This window comes from Schistosoma haematobium, chromosome 5, assembly GCF_000699445.3.
Source record: "Schistosoma haematobium chromosome 5, whole genome shotgun sequence".
NCBI lineage: Eukaryota > Metazoa > Platyhelminthes > Trematoda > Strigeidida > Schistosomatidae > Schistosoma > Schistosoma haematobium.
This window is the reverse complement of record NC_067200.1, coordinates 3124109-3135979: the sequence shown is the minus strand read 5'-3', so window position 1 is coordinate 3135979 and position 11871 is coordinate 3124109.

Here is an 11871-nt window from a genome sequence, read left to right as displayed (position 1 = left end):
TAACGTGTTTTGGTTCGATATTTCAAATACGTGTTCAGGACTCTTTGAAGCTGAAGGACTGTTCATTTTCCTTGATATGAGCCCGAATCTGGAGAATTTTTATGAACCAGGCTTCTGCTGATCGAACGTGCAAAAAGAAGACGTAATTATTTTTATTGTAATCCTCGACACTACCTCGTTACCCCCAACACATCAAAAATAAGGGAACGAACTTCCACTAACGAACAATGTAAAAGATTAAAAGGTCCATGTGTCCCGTCCATGTAGTCACATTCATCGGGTGTTTTACTTTTGTCCTTATATTTAATATGTTCTTCTAATAAGATGTCATTTATTGCTCAAAGTTTTTAATAATAATAATACATTTCTGCATGAGCAGGTACACGCCACTTTTACAGGCATGATCTACAAATAACAACATTTGTCGTCTCATAGCACGCTTCCTATCTTATCAAGTTTATAGTTGTTATAAAATAGACTCGCAGAGTGCTTGCTGTAAACCATGACCTTGTGGAGATGCGTACGTCAAGTTTGTTCCAAACGTCAGAAGTTCCATAGCTGTTCCCTCAGAGCAAGATTCTGAAGAAAAAAAGAGGAACAGAAGAGCAGCAAGGCACTTGGATATGAACGCCAAATGTTGCTTAACATTTTGTAGTAGAACAGACAGAGGTATAATAAATTAGATTAAATTCATATTATCTCTTGTTAGAGTGAAATGAAGTCAGAGGCCCCATATAAGAGATTGTAGCAATAAAGAACAATGAGTTGTGATGTTCAACAAGTTGAAGTAAGCTCACATGAAAGAAGGGAAGTCAGGGTTGGTACAAGGAAAGCAGTCCATTAGAAGCGAGTGTGCATATAGAAGGTGAAGTATTCAAAATACTAATGAATATAACTTTTATTGTCTATTTTTTTTCCTTCTTTTCTCTTTTTTGTCCATCCGACGCCAGCCACACAATCCTGGTGTAAAAGTCCGAGTTAGCATGTTATAGGTTGTCTCAGTATAATAACTAATCCAGCATAAAATTGGAAACATGATTCTGAGTGGTGAGAGTAAAAAGACAATCTATATCACAGATTGATTGAATCGTTCTCAACCATAAAGAGCTTGATACAAACAAAATGTTCTGCTCCACAAACATGGGTGGATTGAAGTCATCGCCCTCACCACCAATGCTTGCTGGTCAGTAACTCCACCCTCCCTCCTTTAGTGATTTTAGGCTCATTTAAGCTTATTTTTGGATATATATCATCTCTCACACAATCCTGTGTTTCACATCCTGTTGGAAAACATTATTTCCATAAGTACCATTTTACAAGCTTATCAGGTAGTTACAAGTTATGGACTGTGGGTAAGGCATCGATGCAGTGCTTTAATTGACTATATCATGAAGTATAGTTTGCCAATCAGAGTATAAGCATTAAGATGGGCATAATGTAGAATAGTTGTTTATTAAAGCAGGTGAAAAAGTATAGAAGTATATGAGTTGTAGATAAGGTAACGAGTGGAGAAATAATATTAACTGCTAGTCAATATAGTGTAGAGAAGAGTAAAAGGCTGATAAAAAATAAACAGGAAGAGACTAACACTAACTTGTGGCTGATGTTATTTTGTGTTGTCCTAACTAGTTGATAGGTGACGGGCTCCATAGATGCAAGACCACTGGTAGTAGGCAGTCGATTGTGCCGTCCTCTTGACTTTTTAGGGTGGTGGGCGACTGAGTTTAGTTGAACAGTACAAATGAGTATATAGAGTTACCTGTCTACTTCAAGTGAAGAGATAGGGCGGAAATTGTAACTAATACAACTACAAAGTAGGAGATGTATGGCAAGCTGAACTTGAAGTCCATTTTGGTCTAGACATGGAGAGAGCCTATGATGTCTGAGTGGGGCGCAAATGTAACCAAGCAGTTTTACAAACGTATGCAATTCATTTGCCGTGCGTATTTCGGAGAGAAGACTGTTCCATATTATTGCATAATTGATGAGGAAGAGGTTTTCCCGAGTTTTTGATCTGTGTTTCTCAACTTTGGTGGTAGATACTTTGTTTCGAAGTTCATATTTATGTGAATCTCGGGCAAGAACTATCTTACATGTTGAATAAGTAAGATTTTTGAGTAGTTTGAAGTAAAGAAACAAATAAGACAAAGGCCTTTTTTCCAAAGGCAATCCATTCCTAAGATTTGTTATTGAAAACTGTAGTCTTGAGTATTTTGTGGATGAAGTCTTGTTGTATTCCTTCCGCCTTTAGTATACCAGATAGGCGGCTCCGCAGACGTGGGCATTCTGTATAACTTGTCTTTGTTCGCAATAAGTATATTATCTTATCTTCAGCCCAAATGTGTTCTCTAGAAGTGCTAAGTATAATACTTTTTATTGTTACGATACGACGAGTCAGTGTAGACAATCACGTGACTTCCAAGTAAGGTCTTTTGGATTCAGTTTTCACATCATGACAGATCTACAATTTTAGGATCATGTCTATCACTATAATTGTACTAATAACGAACTGAACTATAATTCCACAACTGTACACTACACGCACAACTTTCATTATCTCAACTTGATGATACTTCGACGAAGCATCGAATAATTATCATTCACTTATTGTACTCAATAAAAATCGTTAGTCTACTTGTTACTTCGGGAAACTATCCCTGTTCTCTCGTTGTATATTAGCTCTGGGCTATCTCTTGATAAATGACCAGTCTCTAACCAAAAACGTCTAAGCCTTTGTCCCCACTGGTGATAGTGAGAGTGCCACAGTCAAATGAGACATACTTCTCACATAATTGCATCCTTTCGCCCAGAAAGACATATGAATAACTTGGAACAACTGCAGATCCGTAAAATAAAGTAGATCATACTGTTGGGGAGTTGATTCCGTGAAGAAAAGCCTTGTAATGATTTGAAATTGAATGCATCTAATGCTACTGATACAGTTTCCTATACTTTTATCTGTAGCAACAAAACCAGGCTGCTTTGTTAAGGCGGGGAAAAAACTTAGCTGTAGGCCAATATATTCACAAACCACTTATTATACAGCATCCAGAATAATGGTAAAATTCACCTCATTTTAATTAATATTTTCGGATTAGTTGAACTGTGGTTAATCGACAACCTACAGTGTGCAAGAAATTTTCCAAATTAAGTTGATTCAGGAATATTATTCATCGCTGAATTCTATCCTTGGTGTACTCCTAACGGTTATTTAATTCTTTATTTTATGTAGGCAACACATTTCGCGTATTAACTTCTACTCATCGGTGAAATGTTTTTGTATTTAATGAAGTCATTGCTCTTTCAGTTACCTGTGTAATTTAATAGAAAACTCAATCAAAATGTAAAGTGCTTTTCCTGATCTTACAATCAAGAGTAGAAGGAAGTAGTACTAATATCCTTACCATCCCGGGTTATATCGTGTGATTTGTAGAACAAGCGGCGACCTGAAAATGCTATGCAACATACTAAATACGCGCTATCATCTCCATAAGACCATCCCGCACTAATATTAAGACACTGCTTCGCGAGTCAGCATTTCACGAAGTCCACAAGAAGAGTAGAAGTCAAGGTCAGGTCACATTTACGCTTATTACAATCTGCACCAACCTAAATAGCTCAAACTAACTAGAAACATTTGGAAATGGACTAGATGCCTAACAGTATAATAATAATAAGTTACTCTTAAACTACATGATGTTATATGCAGAATGCCAGTTTACAGGCACGATCAGATCGCTGCAGATGATACAGGCTTCACTGTAGTAAGCTACCCTGTTAGGTTGGTATTTTATGAGATAATTTGATCACAGAATTAGAGGGATATCACTTCTCACATATGAATGTAAATAATGTTAGTAAAACTCGTACTATCAGCATGACAGTTAACGCACGTTATAAAGGTTGTGTTGCTATGTGCAAATGATGGTCGAAAATAAATCCCGTAAATTTGAGAGCTTCTAAGAATCACAATCATATATCCATCTAAAACACCTGAGGTATTAATGATGGTACAGGACAAAGTCACTCGTTTCGTATGTGTTTTCGGTGGCATATTTCGAGGGGGCTGAAAATGAGGGTAAAAGTAAAGAACAAGAAGCAGAGCAGGCAATGTCCATGACTATTTTAGTCGAGTCATTTGGGTGAAATAACTAAGGTATGATTACTTAGTCTCATTCTAGTTTACACTATTTACTTTATCATATCATTTAAAATTTATTATCGGTGACAAATTATCGTATCAACTTGTCCTTCATATTCTTTACACCCTGGCAGTATTTACACACTTACCTATTTATAGACCATTTTACTTGCATGATCAATCGATTATTTGCCTTTATCTTCCGTTTTAAACGCTTAATCCTCTACATTTACGCAATCCTAGCGACTTCACCGTGATGTCGTAATCTCTGGTGATTCCTTTTTACTTGATTACCCGCTAATTACAAATTCAAACTATAATATGTTTATTCGTACTCATCTAGTCCCACCTGCCTCAAATCACACCATTTCAAGAGTTCTTATTTAGCATGTAAATTCGAATACTTCTAAATATCGTATTAGCTTCGTGACAGAGTTAAATCTTGAACAGTCGGATATTAATCTAAGTGGGGATGGCTTTGAGGACTATATGGAGCGGTTCAGAACCCAGTGAGTGAATAGAAAGCATATTAAAGATGACAAATTTACAACGTTCATAGGTAAAAAAGCATACAACTTGATAAAGTATCTGGCTTTTCAGAGAAAATATTTTGATTGTCATATGAATCTCTCAAAGAATTACTATCAAGTCATGTGCAGTGTGCTAGTTTTGAATGCAGAGAGAGGTCAAGGTTTCAAAAAATGATGCAACAAAAACGATCAGAAAGTTAAGCACTTTATACTTGAACCACAGCAACAAACCTCAAAATTCAACCTTCGAGGCCAATCGGAAACTCAACTTCGTGACTGGCTGGTTGCTGGGATGAATATTCGGAATTTAGACAAAGAATTAGTTCAGAAACACAAAAAATTACTTCAAGAAATTAAAACACCATGTGTGTTTGGTGGGAGTTCTGGGAATAGTCAGGAGGATAGAAATTAGAAACTAAGTATAACTTTGAAAAAAGATGATAGACTATTCCTCAGGCGATGGTGCCATTTAGGTTCTAAGGATAAGTGCTTACGTCTACCTGTGTAGTCGAGAGTGAAGTCACATCCTAGCAGTCGACGTGTGAAGCATCTTTGGACATCTCCCACTCTTGCCTGCAGTATCCATATTTGAGAAGATAAATGCGCAATATTCAATGGAAGGTCATATATATTTTGTAAAGCGTAAGTTTGAACTCTGTTAAAAAATTTTCATTATGAAACCAATTATCCGTCTAGATTTAGAAATAGTAAGGAAGACATGTCCATCAAATTGTAAGATTTTTGTGTAATTAATGCCTTGATTGTGCACTGACTTGAGTTTTTGAACTTTATATTTATTTGAGTAAAGTAATAGTTCATGGTGATGTTTCCCAAAAATGCATGATCCCACAGTAGCTGTGATTAGTCTGTAATCGCCAATTTTGTCCTAGATAGTTAGGTTATTGAGGTCACTATGAATCTGGGATATAATTTCACTTAAAGTTTTAAGCGTAAATCTGTATACTATCTTGAGGTCATCAGCATATAAGTAGGATCTCCCAAATTTTATAATGTTACACACATCGTTCATATACATGAAAACAAGGGTGGACCTGATACATTTATCTGAATAACTCCACTAGTCATTGGTCTATGTGATGAGAGAAAGTCATTGTACTTTATCTTTTGTTTACGTTCTGTCTCGAATGGAGCAAATCATGAATGTAATAGGTTGTTGATTCCAAAGGACTTTAGTTTGACGAGAAGCCTTTTTTGTGGGACCTTAATTGAAGCTCTCTTAAAGTATAAGAATAGAACTAATACAAGAATTTTGTCATTTCGTTTCAGAGTTATGTCGTTCAGGCGGTCTACTAGGCATGTATCTCATGATCTGGACCTAAGAAACCCATACTGGGAGGTCGAGATGATATTACTGGTAAGTAGATTTTGAACTACCGCTGCCTTAATTACTATCTCCATCGCTCTAGATACCACCGGGCTTATATTGATCGGCAAATTATTTTCAATATTTGCTGCAGGAACAATATGTGTAGTTTCCCAGGCAATAGGGTAACACGCCGTAGATAGTGATGTCTCAGACATTTCGTTGAATGAATCACACAGATCATTACGTCAACTTCTTAACATACTGGCTGACATATCAACTGCTTCTTGAGCGTCGGAGTGTTTCAGTTTGCCAATTGCCTTAGAAATACTCCGTTCCTTAAATTCTACAATGGTAGTTTCAGAGCAAGGTACTCGGATCCGCTCTGATTCATTTGGTGGTTATTTTCGTTAGTTAATGAGGAACAAAGTATTCACTAAGTAGTTCCATGACAAGGTTATGATATTTGCATACTTTTTTGTCCTTAATAAATATGTTTCGTCCTTTCTATTTTGAACATTTAAGCTTATCTTGAAGGGGTTCGATAAGTTCTGAGGAGTCATTATTAAGTTCGATAGCCTATATTTTTCCTGTTCTCACCCCACAAATAAGCTTGCCTGTGAATGGAAGAGATGAGGCTAGTGTGAATACCTCTGATAAAATTGCTATTTCCCCTCTAGATTCGTTGGGTTGATGGCAGACACAGCTGAACAGTAGGAAGACTGAATTTGACGACTCCGAATAATATACACTGAATCCTTCCGTTTGTTTAATTCAGGCATATCACATAATAGTGAGTTTAAGCTTGAGTGAGTATAAGCAAGACATTATCCACCCCGACCTTTCAGCCTACCACTTCGGTATAGGAAGTACTTATCAAGAAATATACCTATATCGGAAATTTTACAGTTGGTCCATGCTTCAGATATCATTATAAGTGATGGTTGATAAAGAGATAATAATAATAATATATTTCTGCATGTGCAGGTACACACCGTTTCTACAGGCATGATCTATAAATTACAACATTTGTTGGTTCGCAAAATGCTTCCCAACTTATTCAGTTTATAGTTGTTATAAAGTGAAATCGTAGAGCGCTTGCTGTAAACTATGACCTTGGGAGGACGCGTACGTCAAGTTTGCTCCAAACGTCAGAAGTTTCATAGCTGTGCTCTCAGAGCAAGATTCTGAAGGAGAAAAAAAGAGAAACAGAAGAGCAGCAAGGCACTTGGATATGAACGCCGAAGGTTGCTCAACATTGTGTAGTAGAACGGACAGAGGTATAATAAATTAGAATAAATTCATATAATATATACAAATAGGGCCAGATCTGCTTTTTTATTACAGATCGACTGAGTGTTGATAGGACACATATTAAACAAATGGCCCACTAGGTTAAAGAGGGTGTGAGTATCTTCATTGAAGGAGTTACTGCAACTATAAGGGTGTGATGTGGGTTTAAAGTGAGGGATTGGTTATACACCAATAGCTTGTTATTTTGATAATAAATGCTAGAAGATATGTCAAATGAGATAGTGAATTTTCTTAGAGAGTTTAACTAGGAGGAAGGAGTGGGAATATTGTTTGATCGAGGCAGTAGGGGAGAAATGAGTTAATATTTCACATGTAACTTGGAATGACTTGGGCTAAATGCCTCACCACAGGTGTCACTTGGGCATGTATTTAAAGAATCTTTGTATTAGCTGAGTGTACAGTGTACTGTTATTTGTATGATAGTCCAGATAGTAAAGCTCGTAGCTTGGGCTAAACCTATTTGCATTAGTAGTCGCTTGAGGAGGATCTACTGTACGCACTTGGAAGTTGTTGTGACCGTTTTTATATTTTGAAACCATTCGTGTTTGGAAAGTTGGCACCGCGAAATGTGGAAAAGTTTCGTTCTGGCAGTAGTAACGACTGCGTTCCTAAAGATTTGAGATAGGGTGATAAATCTATTATTACTATACATACAAATTGTTTCGGGTTTTAGTAGTGTAACAGAAAGAGAACAGTGAAAATCCCTCTGCAGCTTCTTTGTTGAACAGTATTTTCATTTATTTGTTCCTTCTCCCTTTTGTGTATTCCAACCTTTGTTTCGATCTCGTTTAACCATGTCTTTTGTTCTTCAGTCTTCCCCGTTTGAGCCTTTATTATGTGATTTTGATTAAAGACTTATTTTTGTTACCTAATTTTCTATTGCATGTTGCCGGACCATTGACAGTAAGGTTGTGTTTGACTAAGCTCAAGGTCACGGCGTGGTTCATTTTGTGACTGTTAACCTTCTGACTGTCTGCTTGGGAGAATTGCTGCAATCCCTGCAGATAGATATTTGATCCCATCTTATTGGGAATATTTGTATTGATTCTCAGGTATCAAACCCTTTAGTATTAACTGTCTCTTTCATTGTTTAGCGCGCTACTTTGCGTTAGAGAAACTTCTGACTGTATAGCACAGGCTGTACCGTTTGAGGTATTTTGTATTTTTGATGTAATTTGTTCTGTTCTTAATTAGAACCGTTTATATTGAGCACAGAGTTTGTGTTTCGATATGATATAATACGAGTATCTCAAAGACGCGTTGTGAGCTATACAGAGGAACTTGGTCTGGTCTAATCGAATAAATTTTGGGTTCGTCAGTCCGTTGTTCCAACCGAATATTGGCTGTTCGAGCGTTACAAGTTAGTTGGTGCTACGTCCAGTTCTTTGGGAGTTTCTATTAGGCTACGTGTTCAGAGGTTGGCTACGCTTGTGATAACCATCAGTTTTACAACTTAGGCTAAGGGTGGGTTGCATTATGTCATTGGGGAGAATCTGCTCACTGTTACTGGGGTAGTCGAGAAGTGGTGTTGCGTCTTACTTATTTCCCTATTTGGTGTGGATTTCGCCCCCCACCATTTTTTGCTGGAGCATGAGCCTTTCTTCGTGTCTGTGAGATGAATTCAGGTTCATTCGAATCACATTCAGAGGCATTAGTTTTTACTTGATGAGGTTTCGTTGGTTGTGTGTCGGCAAGTGGCTCATATTTAAGTATATTGCTGCGTGAACAACCTGCATAAGAATTAGGAATGCCATAATGTTTTCTGATTATTATTATTATTATTCACAAACATCTTATGGGTACATAAGTGTTGTGAAGAAACCATTTCGGGTTTCTTCAGAAAATGCAATTATACACAATTCTCAATAATGTTAGCATTATACTTGCCATATTTAAAAAAAATTATAATAATGAAAATAAAATAGATAATTGAGAATAATAATAGTAGAGTATTAATAATAATAAATGGGGTCTTTGTAATTGAGAAGAATATTGAATTGGGTTTAAAGAAGGAAATGGAGAAAATAAGGGAATAGAAATAAAGGAGACATGAAATACGCAAACAGTCTAATAGGCGTGTTTATGAACACAGAACAAGAATAAACGACTATGTGTGTATCGTTAAATTAGTAACAAAAAATAATTAAGAAAAAATAGCTTATAATTGCAGTAAGATATGACGCTAGAATATAAATGTCTGTGCAGTCACATAGTTTGGAGTGATGCTATGAAAGTCTCAATTAAATGAAAAGGTAATAAAATATCTATGTGTATGAGTAGTCATATATGCATAGTGAAGATAAAACACAAGTTATTGTCTTAATTAAAAACTTCGTAGTCTTAAGAATATTTATTTAGAGGGAAAGAAAAGAGAAAAGAAGTGAACACCTAGTGAAAAGTTTTGATCCATGATAAGAATAATAATTGTGTAATGAATATCAACCTCAGAAGGAAACCAACAATTTAGAAAAATGAAATAAAAATCCTTCAATGCACTCGGATGAATACATTTAGATTTATGTAATAGTATACAGGGTGAAACCGGATATTAGTATAAATATTTCAAAGGACAATTTGGAGTTAAATATGTTTAGAAGGGTAAGAAGATACAAAAAGAATATCTAATGTGTCGGGGAACTAATAATGATAACAATAACGGTAATAATGATAAAACACGAACATAATCAGACTTCATATATTAAGATAAAGAGAAATAAAACAAAATAGACGTGAAAAGATTTAAAGGTTTTATTTTGCTTTTCAAGCAATTAAATAAATGACGGACCTTGTTTGTATAAATCATTATTGAATACATTGATATTCAATAGGTGGCATAATCCACTTTCGGAAAGAAAATCGTCAAGGAGACTTTTGAACCGGGTTGTAGTTTCACTGCAACGGAGGTTCACTGGCAGTCTGTTCCACATGGTTGAGTAGCGAATAAGGAAAAAATTCTGACGTAAGTTTGTGTGGGTTCTTGGAATCGCTAGAATATTCTCCTTATTGCGTAGATTGTGGGACGATATTATAAGGTATGAAGGGGTAGATACCGATGAGTAGGAAATACCGTTAATGAGCCGGTAGATAAAGACAAGATTTAATTTGATACGTCTGATCCAAAGAGGTTCTAAGTTGAGTTGTTGACATCTTTGGTAGTAGTCTTTGTTATCGGAATACCCCAGAACAGCTTTGGTGAACTTTCTTTGAACACCTTCAATTCTAATCAGATCATTATGTCTACAATTACTGTAAACTCCGCCTGGAGTCCCTCCGGGGGCTACTGCCGGTCCCAAGCCCGGATAAAGGAGGAGGGTTGGGCATGGGGTTAGCGTCCCCATCCCGTAGAAAACTAACTCGCTAAAAAAACGCTAACCAGAAAAAATTATTCAAACCTTTTAAACTCTGCCCTGGGAGTCAGAAGATCTTCATTTAGAAGAATTATGACGCCTCATGATGAAAGCCGAATCCCTTCGGAAGTTATGAGGCCGATGCCCCTTCTGACAACCAGAGCAACCATTTATTTAGGTACATGGAATGTTCGTACAATGTGGGACACCGGAAGAGCCTTCCAGATTGCTGCAGAAATGAGAAGATACAACCTAGAGGTACTTGGGATCAGTGAAACACATTGGACACAAGTTGGACAACAACGACTAACTACAGGAGAGCTCCTGTTATACTCCGGCCATGAAGAAGAAAATGCACCACATACACAAGGAGTTGCATTGATGCTGTCCAAACAAGCACAAAATGCACTTATAGGATGGGGATCTCATGGACCAAGGATCATCAAAGCCTCGTTCAAAACAAAGAAAGATGGTATTACAATGAACATCATCCAATGCTATGCACCTACCAACGACTACAATGAAGACGCGAAAGATCAATTCTACAATAGGCTGCAGTCAATAGTCGAGAAGTGCCCAACAAAGGACCTGACCATTCTGATGGGAGATTTCAACGCCAAGGTTGGAACGGACAACACTGGATATGAAGACATCATGGGACGACACGGACTGGGAGAACGAAACGAAAATGGTGAGAGATTTGCAAATCTATGTGCCTTCAATAAGCTGGTCATAGGCGGCACCATATTCCCACATAAACGCATACACAAAACCACATGGACTTCACCGGATCACTCTACACAAAACCAAATCGACCATATTTGCATCAACAAAACGTTCAGGAGGACTATAGAGGACGTGAGAACCAAGAGAGGAGCTGATATAGCATCAGATCATCACTTACTGGTCGCCAAGATGAAATTGAAACTCAAGAAGCACTGGACAACGGGGCAGACAGTATCACAAAAGTTCAATACGGCCTTTCTCCAGGATACTAACAAACTCAACAAATTCAAGATAGTCCTCAGTAATAGATTCCAGGCCTTTCATGATCTACTCAATGGAGAAGGAACTACTGTGGAGATCAACTGGAAGGGGATCAAAGAGGCAATCACTTCAACATGTCATGAGGTCCTGGGTCACAAGAAGCACCACCACAAGGAATGGATCACTGTTGGTACACTGGATAAGATTCAAGAAAGAAGGAACAAGAAG